Raw genomic sequence first — 17609 nt, 5'->3', positions numbered from 1 at the left:
ATTGAGTGTAGAATTTTAAGTTAGTTTTGGTAAAGAGTGAACTTGGTGTGTGATGAATCTTAGTAGTTTAGTAGGACTGATGTAGTAGCTTAATAGGACTGATGTTGTTGTCACGTAGGGACTGCGGTCTTTTTTTCCACGAACAGGCGTGGTGTGTAGCAGTTTTTTTAAACAAAAAAAAACTCTTCAATTTCGGGGGTAATGTCATGTGGTAAGAAGAATCCATACCCCAAGGGGGATTGTCCCGAGAATACGAAGGAAGAAAAGACGAAGAGAAGGAAGCATCAGAGTACGAGATGACGAGAAGGATTTGGAAATGTCCAATGAAGAGCATACACAGAGTGATTAAGAGGAGGAGGAGGTTGGCTGGACCAGCAAATAGGATCCTCACACGAGAGAATGCGAGGTGAAGAGGAGGACGACGGGGTTGGAGTGGAACGGGTTCTTTGGAGGAACGGTGGCAAGTTCGGGCCGTGCCCCACAACGCACCAGCGGCATCGCACCGTTTGGCAGCGGGCTGCCCGGAACCACCGATTACCAGCAGCTGCGCTCTGCTGGCCTCCTGCTGACCGGCGGCATCGCACCGCCGGCGACCCGTCGAGCCGTGCCCCACGACGCACCAGCGGCATCGCACCGTCTGGCAGCGGGCAGCTCCGGACCACGACGCACCAGCACGGGCCATCGCGACGTTCGGCGACGTTGGGTGACGCGTAACCCAACCGACCCACTGGGCCACGTCATCGGCATCGCACCGTGGTACCGGCGGTAGGATTTGCTTGAATCTGACAGAGACAGTTAATGTATTATAGTAACTTTAGGAGTAGAGTGTTGGTAGTGTGAGGTCGTGCTTGTTTTTGCTGTTTAGTGTGAAATATGTGTGTTCAGTCGCTATAATTTCGTTCGTTTGAGTGGTTTTGTTATGTAAATATATCGTGTTGCCATCGAATGAATTGACTTGAGCCTCATTTCACTGCCGCGTGAGACGCGTGACAGTGGCATTCCCAAGTAGCACTGTCGGCAGGTGTGAGAGTGTAGCTGCGTCATCTATAAACCTAGCCAATCTCTGTCTTTGTCGAGAGTTCGACGGAATGCCATCTGGTCAGGTTCGACGGAATGCCATTTGTATAATGTTGCAACAAAATTAACGTTTCGGGATCCGTACACTCTAAGAACTAAAGGAGTCCCACCAATTCCCAAAGGGAATAGAAACCCTTGTCCCATATACGATTCCCTTTTCCAGCATCAGGCAACTCCCTTTTTAGCAGAATAGCCTTACCCTTCACAAGGGAGTCGCAGGCCTCTCGCGGAGAGGGGGTCGAGGTATTCTCACCGGAGTTGCGGGAACCGCGTCCGGCAATTCCCTCACCACGGATCGAATAATTCCTCCAGTCAGGGAGTTATACAATTCTTTACCAGAATCTTGCTATACCTCTGCCACCCCTCAGAATTACCTTATTCCACCAAACAGCATTTTGCAATACTTCACCAGGAAGGGTTAGCGTACTCTTTTCAGAATCATTGTATTCTTTCAACCAGAGTCCCATAATGCCTCCTCAAGGAGGGCTAGCTTACTCTTTGTCAGAACTAATGTATTCCTTTAAAGCAGGATCTATGCACTACCTGCGAGTTGCCGAACTCTACTATTCAGAGGCAGCACGATGTTACCTTTAACAAGACTACACTTTTGCATCCACAACAGCATTAGTGTCAGCCCTCTTTACTTCATGCTTACAAACTGAAATACAGTAAAATTACTTCACAAGTAAACATAGCAAGGCGTCTTTACAAAAAAAGCTGTCGTTTGTGCTTAGCCGAAAAAAAAAGACAAATCGTTTTCACACTGCATTTCATGCTTTATTTTGACATCCTCACACACGTCGCTCCACCTGTATTGCAGTTGCTGCTTTTATGACCGAAACCATTTGCTCTGTCGGTGGTAGGCCGAGCATCATCTAAAAAAGCAGACAGGTCCGCTTTGTCTTTGGGGCATACTGGATGTTGAAGGTCCAGTAGACCGCCAAAAGCAAAGCGAACCCGTCCACTATGTCCATAGCCGTCAGCTGGAGCTCTTCGAAGTGCACGGTCACGGCTCCAGATTTCTCCGCAGTTTGGCCCGAGAACAACATCCTAGGGTAAAGGGAAGTCTCTCCTGGCTCCTGCATAAAAAGCACACAAATGCAAGTACCAGAAGAAACACAAGTAACAGTATTTTGCTCTTCCTTCCTCAGTGGACCAACCACTGTACAAAGCGATTCTCAGGAAAACGAATCGCTAGTTAGTAGTCTATACACTTAAAGCTAACAATTTAGTGACTACGCTAACGATTCATCAATGTAACATTCACAATTGTCTACTGATGAGGCAAAATGCTGCCTTTAGCAAATTTGAATTGCTGTGATAGTGATTGCTGAGCCTGATTCACAAGTACTACACTGGATTTCACTTACTCAACATACAGAAGAAAAATATGCATACCAGCTTTGAGAGCAAGGCCTCTGGCTTTTCTTTCACCAGCAGTGCAACTGAAAAGCCATCTGAGAAGAACGAGAGCACGGATTAATTTAAAGCATCGGGGTCCTGATCCCCTATTCAAATTTTAAACCAACAAGGTCCTCCTCCTCTTTTTTTCCAACCAACCACTTTCAGAAAAAGCAGCCAGACCAACAAGAGAACCTGCATGGGATCAGTGAACAGTAACAAGGCCGAATCATGGAGAGTAACAAGAGGCAAGCAGAAAATAAATGCCGCACAACCGCATTCCTAATCCCCATCAATCTTGAAGCTGCACATCGAATCTTACTCGTGACCAAATAAGTTTGTTAAAAAATACTGCAGTGTTTGGCAGTTTGAAAAAGCTACAGCATTAATGCACTGCAGTGGAAGCGACACATTTTTAATCAAGCTTAAATTGGTTACGCAGTTATGTTATGTCTCTAATGACATTTATAATAAAACACAACTAAGGTCAGTCGATGCTAGAAAGCAAAAGTGCATGCAAATGACACCATGATGGCTAAAAGACACATTTTTATTTGCCAGATGACTATGGCAAAGTGACCAAAGATGAAGTGTTTATTACTTACAGCTGTCGGCCGCATCAGGCATCTTTGCTCTCTTTCTGCTTCCGAACGCCAGGCGATCACAATATGTTGTTGAACAGCACTATTGTAGAATAGCCCTGGAAACATCCACGGGAAACACCTTTACGTCGTAGCGCCTGTAATAAGTAAAAAAAAGTTCACTATAATGCTAAATGCACGCTGCTTACTAAATACAGCACCTAGCAGCAGTTTTACCACATGTCCGCGTGAAAATATTCAGCCTAAAGTTCTATAGCCTGTCAACACTCGCTATGAAACAAAACGTACTGCAGTATTCATTTTTCAATACTACGTTTTACGGTAGCCGTTACTTGGCTCTTTCTTGAGAAAACAGTACGGAATTTCACCGAAAATGGGCTTCACTCTTATTGCAGTCGCGCAAGGTAATAAGAAAAAAGTCCAATAGACAAAGCAACACGCCAGCGGTTCCGTGAAATTTTGTTGTGGCTACTGTAGCCACATAAACAATTAATCGCGATGAAATTTCCTGCCGACAACGTTTTATTAGCGTTAAGTATTGTTTTCTAACAACACGGGACCAGAGGCTACAAGGCAACGCACTACACAATGGGTTCGGAACGCACAAACGTTCACGTTCTTTTTTTTTTTTTTTGCAAGACATCTATGCCAACTTGGAGGTTGAATTGAAACCTTGTGACCTTTGACTGCGTTATATTTTAAGGGGTAACCAAATAAAGCGACGCTACCAACCTAACTGATTGGGTAATAAACTGGTTACGGTGTTGTTGTCGCCGTCGCTCACTTCTGCCTCGTCAGACGCGCCAGACGGGAACGGAACCGACGGATAAGCCCAGCGGCAGTGTAATTACCTTGTCGCTCGACAATATATTTACGTTGCTCAAGAAGATAATGAAACGAAAGCCTAATTTATAGCTAGCGCTGGACACATGTAAGATTAGTACACGCGATTCGCATGCGACTGATCGTTACGATTGATCGTTAGGGCCTGTTTTGGGTCGTTCGCTGGTCCGAGGAGGCTCACGACGTGCGACTGGCAAGCCAGATGCAGTCGTGCCATCATTGCGATCGAGAGTCCGCTGAGCCCCAACCGCCCGCAACAGGCTTGCGTTGCTCGGGTCGGCTCGGGTGTTGGGAACCTTAGGCTTAGCATTCTGGCGGACATTTGATCGCCGCTATCTGTGCAACTGCGGATGACAATCCGTAACACAACTTTTCACCACACTATCATCCTTTTTCTCGCATGTGAAACTTTATTTGGGCTATAACGGCCGTTTGAGCGATCGGTGACCAAGACATCTGCGTAGCCTGTTTGGATGCTTCCGCGCAGGTATCGCCATCTCTCGACCGCTCGGCGCACCGCGCGCCGCGGCATACACGGCCGGTCAGCGCAGGCTTGCATAGCGGCAGATATCTGATCGCCGCGTTTAAAATAAGCCCTGACAACAATCCCTAGCACAATTTTTCACCACATTAACACCTACTTTTTCGCATGTGGAACTTCTTCTTAGCGAACAGATTGATTCGGGAGAGCAGCGACGAGCGGTTGCTACCGTGGTCTGCGCCGGTTCGAGCCGCTGAGTGTGTCGAGCTGGCAGGCGCGGCCGGCGTGAGCGCGGACTGTTCCCGAAGGCAGAAAACGCTTCAAGATTGCTTGCTTTATCAATTTCTTGCGAAAAAACGCGCGGAATCTGCAAATTCAGCTCAGCGATCGTCGTAGTTGACCATAAAGCAAAAACAGTGGGCGGAGCGACGCCGACGACACATCGCATGAGCGCATCGGGCCATGTGTCTCAAATTCACGCGTACGGCTACTCGTGGCGACAGTCGTAACGATCAGTCGCATGCGAATCGCGTGTACCAATCGTACATGTGTCCAGTGCCTAAAGAAGCCAGCTTAATAAATCCGCAACTCTTATACTGCACACGAGTCTTGTTTCAACGCATGCTGAACGTCGTGAACCCGCGATGGGAGCACGGCCGCTTGTTCGAAAAACACAAAGCCGGAAAAAGGATAGCTAGAACTGGTGTCACACAAATGAAAGCACATGTATGTGACCACTTAATTCTTCGCAAGAACCAACAAGGCTAAGCAGCACTCACGAGCGCCAGTTGTTATAAATAAAGCTGAAGTTTTGGCGGGAATGAGCGCGAGCTCGATCCCGTACTGCGCAAGAAAAACTGAAATGGTGACTTACGTTTTCAGCGGCGGCCGCAGCAGCCAAACGATGTTATTCCACCAGTCAGGTATACTTCAAACACAGCCACCGACACCAAAACGCACCTCACAGACACGTACAGGAGTACTACGGCGGTTTCAATGCCACAAAAGAGACGGAGACATCGGAGAGACGCGTCAGTACGCCAGCCCCGCCGCGATGAAAAGACCGCGCAAAGGTACAACGCTCAAGTAGTCCGACGGACACCGTTGCGTTAGAACACACAAATGACCCATTCCTAGAGAACGTGTAACACTACCTCGCACGCTCTTTTGAATACGCTGCACTTTATTTTAAGTACGCTTTATTTCATGGCCCGGCGCTGTGGCTGTTTAGGTAACTACTTTTTCATACGCTTTCAAAGAGTTCGCGTCCGCCATAGAGGTGTCTGCCTTTTTGCACACCTGAAAGCGTGCAGCTGAAGTTGACAGAGTCGATATACTGTTCTATTCTCTCTCGCGGAGGATATACGAACTCCATCGATGCGAGACAGAGTCGGTACGCTGTTCTATTCTCTCCCGCGAAAGGGGTACAACCGCCGCTTAGCTCCATCAAGAGCGGGGAGAGTTCGCCAGCAGTTTTATTCTGGTTTCCTAGTAGAGTGAACACGCCATCTAACGCCACGCGTGGTGCGGACGGTGTCAAACGACCCTGGCAGGAATAGGAACGCTGTTTGATTCTTCAACTACTCCCCACATTTCTTAGAGTGTATGGATCCCTTGTTCACAATGGATTGATGGCTTAGCAGCAGGCTCCTATGTAGCGTTGAGCGCATGACGTAATGTACGGGAGTACACGTGGTTTAGAGTAGAAGGATCAACATTTGGGCGAGTTGGTACTGGTTATGTATCATCTTGACGAAACAGCATAAAAAACGGGGACACTAGGAGAGAAAGACGACAGGACGACGCTGTACTCACAACTATTTTTTAATAAACTGCAACACGCATATATATACTATGTCCCCAAAACCCACGTGCACTCACAACATGACGCACATCGAGATTATCACTACAAAGTAACACCAAACTCTAAGTCACGGACTTATCTAGAAATAAGAATTCTTTTTCATGTAATGCTATCGACGGCTCACTTATGCAGATATCGCCTCTTTTTCTAATGTGAAATGCTTCGATAACTTCCCTAGTGATCTGATTAGTGTGAACCGAAAGGATGGTGGTGTCATGAAAAAGCGGAAAACACCTATGCTCGGAACAGTGTCTGGTGACATGTGAATCTTTCTTGTTTTTTAGTGCGTTTTTGTGCTCTAATAATCTTATAATAATGCAACGACCGGTTTGCCCAACATATACGTGGCCACAATTAAACGGAATTTGATAGACCACCCCCGTTTTACACTCGACTAGAGGGGACCTGTGCTTAACAGAGCATTTCTTTTTAACTGCAATATCAGATTCTGCCAGTTTTCTTTCTATTCGACCACAAATTTTTCCCATGATCTGTTTCCATGATCATGTCAGATGATCTGTTGATTGTGTTGCTTGTTGTCTGAATTATTAGTGATTCAAGATTGAGCCTCGTTGTGAAATTCTTTCCCGGCGACCACTACATAATTCAGTCACAAATCTCCCATCAAAGAGCGAGCAGCCAAAAAATTGGCACTGCGTGCATAACAAATTGGAAGAACTTACGAGAAACCACCGCTGCTGATCGGATAACAAGTCTCGAGGAATGGACTGCCAAGCTCATTCAAGAGGCAAGAAAACACGCCAAGGAACTTTCCCTTACGCAGGATAACCCGGCCATCGATGCCCATCTCCTCCACCTCAGGGACGCCCGTAGATGACTAATCAGGCAGTGGAAAAAGAACAAGATGAACCGCAAGCTGAAGATCCGCATTGCGGAAATTACGGCAGAAGCTGAAGTGTACGCCCATGAGCTGAGCCAGCACAACTGGACGCAGTTCAGCAACAAGCTGCAAGGAATGCTGGGAACCCGCCGCACATGGTACATGCTGCGTTCCCTTATGGGCCCCGGTGAATATAAGGCGGTCGCAGCAGACCAGCTTCGGCGATTAATCCACAATTACCCGGGCACAGAAGAAGACTTGTTGGACGAACGTATTAGCAAGCCTTGGCGGCCCCACCTCACGTCCAACCCACCCAGGCATTCGACTACACAGGCGATCCGAATCCCAAAATGGACGAGGCGTTCTCCATTGCTGAAATCGAGGCGGCAGCGTACAACCTCACCCGAAACACCACTCCGGGTCGAGACAAAATCCCTCACAAAATTATTGCGAAGCCTCGACCATGCCGTCCTAGAAATTCTTCTAGTCTACATCAATGAGTGCTGGCTGGCGGGTTCCTTGCCCCCACAGTGGAAACACGCAGACGTCACTTTCATCACCAAGCCCGGCAAACCCTTGAACCCCAAGAATCTGAGGCCTATTTCTCTGACCTCATGTGTCGGCAAATTGTTTGAACACCTGGTTTACAACCAGCTCTCGCCCCACGTTGAAGACAACGGCTACTTCCCTGACACCATGTAGGGCTTCCGCCCACATCTGTCAACCCAAGACATACTACTTCAGCTTAAGGAGGAAGTGCTGGATGACCTTAATAGCCACAGCAAGCGGTACATCTTGGCCCTCGAATTAAGGGGGCATTCGACAACGTTTCTCACCAAGCCATCCTTCAAGGCCTCACATCTACAAACTCTGGCGAGCGCACATTCCAATACTTTGTCTCCTTTCTAACCCAGCGCACAGCAACCGTGGGCATCGGGCACCGCCGATCCGACGCATTTAAAACCCTGCCAAAGGACACTCCGCAGGGGTTGGTAGTATGATGATGATGGTTTGTGTTTAATGGCGCAAGGCCGACGAGGGCAAAGAGCGCCAGAGAAGTTATTTATTGAAAAGAAGTGATTACCACAAAAGGTAGGTATAAAACGTGTAAACTGGACATACTAAGATCAATAAAGATGATGGTGATGACTGGTGTATAGGGCCAGATTTGATTATGCGTGATAGGAGATGAGGTTTAAAAACTTAACATCTGACAAATACTCAAACACGCGTTTCACAGAAACACTGGCATCGTCACCTAGAAACAACGATGGATGTAGTGGGATATGTTGTCTGTAGAGTTCTCTGAAGTGTTTGTGTCGTGTTGTGTGAAGTGCCTTGCATGTGATTAGAATGTGCACTACGGATAGGGCTTCTCCGCACCTGCTGCCCTGGGGTCTAGAAGATCCCATTAGAAGATACGAGTGCGTCGCATGGGTGTGCCCTATCCGCAGCCTACCCAAGGCGACTTCCGTGTGTCTGTTGTGTGAGTCAGCTGTGTACCGTCCCAAGTGTGGCTTTACTACATGTAGTTTGTTGTCTGTCTGTTCATCCCAGTGTGTTTGCCATGTTCTGCGCAGGTGTTGTCTTATGTGTGGCTTGAGGTCTGTGTAGGGTATCGCTGTAATGTCTACAGTGTTCCTGAGTGCAGCAGCAGCGGCCCTCTCGTCTGCCAACTCATTCCCAGGGATCCCTGCATGTCCTGGGACCCAGCAGAGGACCAGCTTATGCTTTTGTGCATACACGGACATGATAGTGTTAAATACAAGATTAACTATGTGGTTTTTGGGGGGTGTATGCGATGACAGTGCGCGAACAACACTCAAAGAATCTGTATAGATGATGGAATTGGGGATTTGATTTTCAAGAATGTGTCGCACAATCAGTAAAATTCCATACGCTTCTGCTGAAAAAACTGTTGTGTGCACACTCATGGTTCTGGCTGCATTAAAATTTGGACCATGAGCAGCGCACGACACCATAGTGGAGGTTTTAGAAGCGTCACTATAAAATTCCGCACATGTGTATTTAAACTGCAAAGACAGAAAGTGCTGCAGTATTGCAGCTTGTGGTACACGATTTTTGTCAAGTCTCATAAAAGAAAGGTCGCACGACACAGGGCGAACTTGCCAAGGCGGTAAACTGTTAGAAAAGGATAACCTGTACACGTCTATAAACGAAGCACTGAGATCCGAGGCTCGCTCTCTCACTCTAAGTGAAAAGGGCAGAGGAACGGATGGGCGATTTACAAAGAGCAGAGATGTTGATGTATCATTAAAGACAGGATAAAAAGGATGATTATTCAGCGATGAAATTTTAAAAGCATAAAGCAAGTCCATGTATATTGGTTGGTTCTCAAAGCTCCACTTATTACATTCGACATAAAGACTCTCAGCAGGGCTAGTGCGAAAAGCACCCGACGAAAGACGAAGGCCCAAGTGTAGCACTGGGTCAAGAATTCGCAAGGCTGTCTTAGTCGCCGACCCATATACCACACTGCCATAGTCTAAACGAGACCCAACCAAAGCAGTATACAAGCGAAGCAAGAGTTCTTTGTCGGAACCATAGGATTGGTGGGAGAGAACCTTAAGTATATTCATTGTTTTGAGACATTTATTTTTAAGTTCCTTGATGTGGGGAATGAATGTGAGTTTGTGATCAAACACCACACCTAAGAACTTGTGCTCCTTATTCACAGGAAGCGACACGCCATTAAGATGAATGTCTGGGTCCGGATGGACTCCACGCTTCCTGGAGAACACAACGCAGGAACTTTTTGCAGGATTCAATTTAAAACCATTGTTGTCTGCCCAGCCGGCAAGTTTCTTGACACCAAGCTGGACTTGACGTTCGCAGATTGACATATTACATGATTTATAGGATCTCTGGACGTCATCTACGTACATGGAATAAGAGATTGTGGGTGGCAGTGCCTTAGCAAGAGAGTTCATTTTTACTCTAAAGAGAGTGCAGCTCAACACGCCACCCTGTGGCACGCCATTTTCTTGCACGTGAACATTTGAGAGTGCACAACCAACTCTTACTCGAAACGTTCTGTCTGACAAGTAACTAACAAGAGTGTTCAACATGTTACCCGAAACACCGAATGACTTGAGGTCACGAAGGATCCCATAACGCCAAGCGGTGTCGTATGCCTTCTCGAGGTCGAAAAACACAGTTAAACAATACTGCTTATGCGCGAAGGTATCCTTGATGTACGAATCAAGAGCTACCAGTTGATCGTTCGTTGATCGCCCCACCCTAAAGCCTGCCTGGCAGCCCTCGAGAAGACCGTTGTACTCGAGGAAGTACACGAGCCTGCGATTTACCATCTTCTCGAAGAGCTCGCACAGGCAGCTCGTCAGGGCTATAGGACGGTAGCTTGAGGGGGACGACGGGTCCTTTCCCTCTTTCAGGAAAGCAACAACTATAGCCTTCTTCCAAGAGTTTGGAATGTGCCCCGAAAGCCATATCTTGTTTATAGGTGTAAGAGTGTTAGAAGAGTGTCTGCGTGCAGGTGTTGTATCATTGTGTATGTGATGTTCTCTGGGCCTGGAGCTGAGGGTTTACACGTGCTCAAAGCAGCCCTCAGCTCATGCAGTGAAAACTCTGAGTTATAAGAAGATGTTGACCTATTGTTATCTAGTATAGGTTTCTTTTCGGCCGTTTGTTTGTGTTTCATGAAAGTGTTTGTGTAGTGTGCGGAACTGGACACGTGTTGGAAGTGTTGTGCGAGGGTGTCAGCCTGGTCTTCGAGTGTGTCCCCTGTTGTGCTGACCAGAGGCAGGCTATGTGTTTGTTGTCCTTTGAGTTTCCGTATTCTTGTCCATACTTTCCGTGTGTCTGTGTAGGAGTTTATTGATGTTATGAAGGAACGCCAACTCTCTCGTTTTGCCTCACGGCGCACACGTTTTCCTAGCGCCTTGGCCCGTTTGAACAAAATGAGGTTACCCGACGTGGGGTACCGACGAAGGACACCCCATGCCTTGTTCGGGGCTTTCGCGCCCGCCTACAGTCCTCATTCCACCACGGCCTCCGCTGGTTGCGCGGGGCACCAGAGGCGTGGGGAATGGACTTTTCGGCGGCGTCGAGGATGTGCGCCGTAAGGAGTTGGGTAGCTTCTTCAACGTGTAGGTGTCCTATGGATGTGTGGTGTAGTTTGGATGTCTCTGTAAATGTATTCCAGTTGGTTCGTGCTTCATTGAACCTATTATGGGAAGATGGACTGCATGGGCCTTTACCTATGTAATTGAGTGAGGTGGGGAAGTGGTCACTACCGTATGAGTCAGTGCCCACACCCCACTCGAGGAAAGGAAAGAGAACTGCTGAGCCAATCGCCAAGTGAAGACGTGAGTATGTGTTGTGTCCTATGTTGTGATATGTAGGCTGTTTATTGTTGAAAAGGCATGCTCCAGAAGATGTAAGGAATTTCTCTATCAGGCGACCTCGGTCATCCGTTCTGGAAGAGCCCCAAAGAGAGTTGTGAGCATTAAGGTCGCCTGTAAGGATGTATGGTTCGGGCAGCTGGTCTACCAGCGCCTCGAGTCAGAGCTTAAAAGTGAAACATCAGGAGGAATGTATATGGACCATACCGTTATCAACCTATTAAATATTATTAAGCGTATTGCTACAGCCTGAAGGATTGTGTTCAAAGTGAAAGGTTGGCATGCTAAAGATTTCCGGGCGATTATGGCCACACCCCCAGAAGAGTGTGTGCAGCCATCCCTGTCCTTTCTGTATACCAGGTAACTATTTAAGAAATTTGTGTGTTTAGAATTCAAATGTGTTTCCTGAACACACATTACACTTGGCTGATTAGCATGCAGTATTTCATTTACATTGTCAAGATTTTAAAGAGGCCTCTGCAGTTCCATTGTACTATGTTCTCTCTTCCCATTATGAAGTGTTCGGAGCTACTGGACTGTGTTGTTTATGTGTCGTCTTTCGGGGCTGTGATTCTCGTCTTTTTTGGCTTGTCGGGAGGCTTTGGCGTCGGTACGCGTTCCTTGCGGTGCACCGCAGACAAGAACGGACCGACGAACATTTCATCCTTGGATGTCCTCGGAGCGCCTGAGGGATCAGGCTCCTTGGACCGCGAACCCTTTGGGGTGCGCTTTTCCTTGGCCGCAACCACCAAGGGATTCAGGGACGCCTCGGATGGCGCAGGCGGTGCGGTGGTGGTGGGAGCTGCTGCTGGCTCCCCCAAGTCCATCTCCTCTGCGCCCTCACCTGTGGTTTGGGACGCTGGAGTGGAAGTGGAGGATGCAGCATCGCTTCCACCAGACGTGGTTGCGACCACAGCCGCTACTGGCTCAGCGAGCGGTGCGGAGGCGGGTTGGGCTGCTTGAGGCAACCCAGGGGGGGGGGGGGGGGGGGCGGAGGCGGGACCAAGTCCGACTCGCGGTACTGGGTCCCCGCCGAAACCAGACGCCGCTCCGCCCCCCGGCGAGCTGCGTCGGCGTACCTCCCCAGGGGGAAAGAGGCGAACCTCTTTCGCGCCTCTGGGAAGGTGATGTTTTCAGTGACTTTGATGTTGATTATTTTCTTCTCTAATTGAAACTTTTCACATTTCGAGAGTAGGCGGCATGGGGTCCCTGGTAGTTGGCGCAGGTGAGGGTTGATGATGGACAATTGTCAGATGAGTGATCATGCTGGGCGCACTTTGCGCAGGTTAGACGGCCGCGGCAAGAGTTGGTGCTGTGCCCGAACCGCTGGCCCTTAAAGCAGCGGCGGGGGTTAGGAATGTATGGCCGAACCGAACATCGAATGTATCCTGCGTTAATGAATTCTGGTAGTGTTGATCGATCAAATGTTAAGATGAGCTGTTTAGTAGGAATTTCTTTGTCTTCTCTGCGTATTGTTATGCGCCTCACTGCTGTTACGCCCTGACTTTTCAGGTCCTCCAGCAGATCGGTTTCAGTTTCAGGCATGAGGTCAGAATCTGAGATCACGCCTTGTGAGCTGTTAAGGCTTCGGTGGGGCGTGACCAAGATGTCAAGATCTGCAATGCGTGTCTGGCTCAAGAGATTTGTTGCCTGCTGCTGGTTATTGACTTCGACCAACAGTTCTCCCGTTCTCTGTTTCTTTGCTTTGTACGATTTTCCTACTATACCTTCTATGAACTTTGGGACCAAGAAGACGGACAGAGAGGAAACAGGCTTTTCTTTTTCAACGGATTGAATGATCAGGAAGCGGGGATAGTTGGCTGGCTTTGGGGTTGAGATCGTTGGTAAGGACGGAAATGATACTTCGGTGCGGCCCCTTTTCTGGGGCCGATCACGTTTGGGGGGGGGGGGGGTTGGAAAATGCCATATGATACATTGGGAAGCAGGGAGACGGGGGTACTTTCTCCTTTGACCTTACCCTGGTAGTCAAAGAGGTCCCGGAGCTCCCTGCCTGGTAGACAGGCAGGGAGCCCATCGGCCGGAGCTTGACCAAGGCTCCGACGGCCACCGTTTACGGCTTCTACCATTCACCTATAAACACATCGCCACGGTTGGATCCAGCTTATGTTTGGGGGCTCGGGGTCCGCGGTATCGCCAATACCGTCACCAAGATTGCTCAAGGTGCCCCGTGCGGGGAGGGGTTGGTAGTATCCCCAATACTATTCAACCTCATAATGAAAGACTTGCCACCCCTACTAAAGGCCATCCCGAATCTTCGCCACGCTATATAATGCAACAACAGAATGGGTAACTTTACACACATTTTTTTATTTACTTACAAGATAGCAAGAAATGAACTGTTTCTTCGCCCAAACTACCAACACGGTACAACACTTAAATGTTCGACATTGCTAATGCCGCCCTTTTCAGAAAGTCCTGGAAATAGTACATACTGCTAGCGCAATACAGAACAGCAGGAACTGAACTGTTTTGTTGTTTCGTCTAAACTAACAACAAGCTACACCACTGGAGACTTGCTAAACCTTCAGAATGGCCGTGCTCGTGCGTAAATGAAAGTTGCGGCGGCGCTGCGTTTCTATAAACAGTAAACTAACAATGGGACGAACAGGTTCACCGTCTGCGCATGGCCCACTACGCTTTTTAAGCACTTCACTGATAACGATGCCAAATGGTGTCGGGTTGGATTGTCAGGTATACCTCCGGCGCATTGTGGCCATACTGGGAAAAGGATTAAGCCGAAGACGGGTGCATTTTCGGGAGATTTTTGTTTCGGTCGTACAATCGTACAAAACCATGAAAATTCGGGAGTTTCCCGGAAAATTCGGGAAACCTGGCAGGTATGAATATGCACCCCATCTATAACAAGGCACGCCGAGAAGCCCGGATCCGAGCCCTTAGAAAGCGCTTCCCCAACTCTCCTTGTACTCGTTACACGGATGCCTCTCCATACCACCAACAACCCGAACATGCCGTGAGTGTCACCGGAGCCAACAGTGCAGAACTGACGGCCGCTACAGTACACACATCTATTGAGGCAGCAGAAGAACTTGCCATCGCTCTAGCCGCCACCACTGGAAACAACTACCTCACTATAATCCGCCTGCCGCAACTTCCTGCTAGGTCGAATAACACCCATGTTCTTGAAAATTCTGCGAAGTGTGCGCCAGCTCCCGGAAATGCACATCATTTGGACCCTCGGACATGAGTCCTTCGAGGGGAACGAGGCGGCACACGCCGCTGCCCGCGTTCATACACACCGGGCCATTTCTCAAGAAGGCGAAGTCACGCAGCCCCTTCGCTCTCCCAAGCCCGCTACTCTGAATTCATACGCGGACATCCTCGCCCATTACCGCCACGAACGACGACGTTTCCCGCCACCACATCCCCATTTATCCAGAGACAGGTGCTGCTGAAAACATTTTACTTTCAAATAAACTAAATCTAACGCTCAAAGTAAATACTTCACTTGGGAATTGAACTTATAAAAATCTAGTCTATTATTTAGGAGAGGAGAAGTTTCGTTAGTTTTCGCACTTGACGAAGACGACGGCCGATATTTGTGCTGATGTATTTGTTACTTAGAGAAAGGCTGATTTTGGCTCACTTAGCGAGTGAGGCAAAAGTCACACAAGCGTTTATAGCCGCGTGTACAACAACTGTACACGCGGCTATAAACGCGGCTATAAACAACTGTACAACTTAATCTGGACCCTGACGTATTAGCATGGCTTAGCGACTTCCTTACCAACAGAAAACAGTTTGTGTTAGTTAACAACAAATCCTCACACACTCACCCCGTTCTTTCAAGTGTACCACAAGGCACAGTACTGGGCCCTCTCCTCTTTTTGATATATGTCAATGACCTCCCATGCAATATTGTTAGCCAAATCCGCCTATTCGCAGATGATTGTGTGTTGTACACTGCAATCAATAGCGCTGAAGACCAAACAAAATTACAAGCTGACCTTCTAGCAGTAGAAAAATGGTGCAAAAATTGTAAAATGTGTCTCAATGTAACTAAATGCAAAGTCGTTTCCTTCCACAGGCGTAACCAAGCACTCACTTACAACTATACGCTTAATAACTCAATCCTACAAGCAGCCAACACATATAAGTATCTGGGCATTCACCTAACCAGTGACCTTTCATGGTCTACTCATATCACCCACATTTCAATATTAGCGCGAAAATCCCTCGGCTACCTACAACACACCCTAAAACACGCCCCCCCGCACCTCAAATTGCAGGCTTATACCACGCTCGTCCGCCCCAAATTAGAGTACGCTTCAGCAATCTGGGACCCTTACCAAACTTATCTCATCGATCAACTGGAAGCCATTCAAAATCGCGCCGTTAGGTTTACATATTCTGACTTCTCTTCATTCACAAGTGTCACAGAATTAAAACAACGCGCCAACCTCCCTCCCCTTAGTCACCGCCGTAAACTCGCCAAAATGGCCCTATTTCATAGATACTATCATTCCCTCTCACCCAGTAAGTACATCACCCCCCGCCCACAAACTCCTTGCCGCAGTAATAATTCAATTCAGCTATCATATCCTCGCCCTAGAACCACCACATTCGCAAACTCATTTTTTATAACCTGTGCAAAACTTTGGAATAATCTGCCTGACCATGTTGTACAAACAAGCGACCCTAAACTATTTAAATTAGCACTGCTTGCCATGACTTCGTTCTAGATTATATGAAACTGCTATATTGACTCTGGTGCTATGTTATCTATAAATTTTACAACTTGTGTATTGATTTGAAACTCATGCCTTGTATTTTTGTCTTTTATTCACTGTACTACTGTTTCTTTTTTGTGTGTACCTTACCCACCCCTCATGTAATGCCCCTTTTCCATGGGGCCTTTGAGGTAACGAAAATAAATAAATAAACTCTATTTAGGTCGTCAAACTTTTGAAAAGGTCTAAAGGATGGAGGTGGCGTTGGGCCAGCCCAAATATGGCCAATATTGGACGCGGGATGCAAGCGGCCAAGTTATAAAATATCTTTTTTTCTGTGGTAAATGCAATATGAATGACAAATGTAAGGCAAGCGCTTTGTTTCGTGCTATTTTTATCTTTGAGTAAAAATTTTATTTTCAAGTAAAAAGAGGTTTGCTAACTCCAAGACATTCGCAAGCACGTGAATAGTTTGTAGGCTTCTCATCTTTCTTTCTTTTTTTTCATAAAAAAAGGCGGATATTTTTCTGCCTATGCGGTTAGTTTAAACATGTGGTGGCAACGGCGGTACAGCGCACTGGCGTAGCAGAGAAACCCCGGGCAAGCACATCCCTGCACCTGGCGGAGCGCCCTGTAAGTCGCCAGAGAAGCGCGAGCTTCACGGGACAGGTTCCCCAACCTCCGTCACAGGCCGCTTGGAACTTGTTTTGGCAACTCTCCGCCAGGTGCAAACGTCGTCTGCATGGAGCTACTTTGAACAATGGTACCTAGTGTGCAGTGTGCTTGCGAAGCTCAGGATTTCGCCAAGGTGATTTTAACAGCTTAGACTGCTTATTTGGACAAAGAAAAATTTGAGTGCAGTTGGCCTTTAATGCCGAGACATGTGCATTTAAAAATATTGGATTTGATTCCCCGTGAGTTTTCATTATTCATTTACGACTTGTAGTGCCATTCACACACCTCCGGAGAAAACATAACCCTAAATGAAGAGGCCCACACAAGGGGCACCCTATTAGGTGCCTTCTGTCCCTTCTGTAGTCCGAGAGCTTTGGCGTGCGGCACCCCATCTCTGACGCTGAGGTTCAGGGCGTGAGGGCCGCTTGACCTTCTTGCTAGCCGAGCTCTTGGCCAGCAGGCACTCTACCTGGTCCCCGGTTGACCCCAGGGCGACGCCTGGCAATGCTTGTGGGCTACACCTTCACGGTACGGCCGCACCTCCGGGCGCTTGAAGCCTGCCTTCATGGGCAGGCTCCTTCCTGGGGCTCCTTCCTGATCTTGTGCATCCGCCGCAGCAACTGCTGAAGGGCAGTGGCATAATATGGGTTGCCAGCAGCTAGGGAGGGCTGGCGCCACCACTTCTCGTAGATCTTCTGCAGCTCCGCAGTGTCCTACGAAAAATTTGTTTA

The 17609-nt window shown here is 48.0% G+C and overlaps 1 long non-coding RNA gene across 2 annotated transcripts; it reads right to left on the bottom strand.

Moving 5' to 3' along the window:
- Window positions 1-1832: 1832 nt before the first annotated feature.
- Window positions 1833-5430, bottom strand: LOC144168742 (uncharacterized). 2 transcript variants are annotated; one of them, XR_013322218.1, is made up of 4 exons: window positions 5279-5430; window positions 3084-3217; window positions 2476-2534; window positions 1833-2156 (listed from the first exon to the last, which is right to left on the bottom strand). It is a non-coding gene; the product is annotated as an uncharacterized LOC144168742 (long non-coding RNA). The 2 variants fall into 2 exon arrangements; XR_013322219.1 differs by lacking the exon at window positions 5279-5430 and having other exon boundaries at window positions 3084-3860.
- Between the last annotated feature and the right edge of the window lie 12179 nt (window positions 5431-17609).

This window comes from Haemaphysalis longicornis, unplaced genomic scaffold (genome assembly GCF_048455015.1).
Source record: "Haemaphysalis longicornis isolate Haplotype H1 unplaced genomic scaffold, Haemaphysalis longicornis Haplotype H1 scaffold_1, whole genome shotgun sequence".
In the NCBI taxonomy this organism is placed as follows: domain Eukaryota; kingdom Metazoa; phylum Arthropoda; class Arachnida; order Ixodida; family Ixodidae; genus Haemaphysalis; species Haemaphysalis longicornis.
The sequence above is the reverse complement of the archived record's forward strand: the minus strand, read 5'-3'. Positions and strand labels throughout refer to the sequence as shown.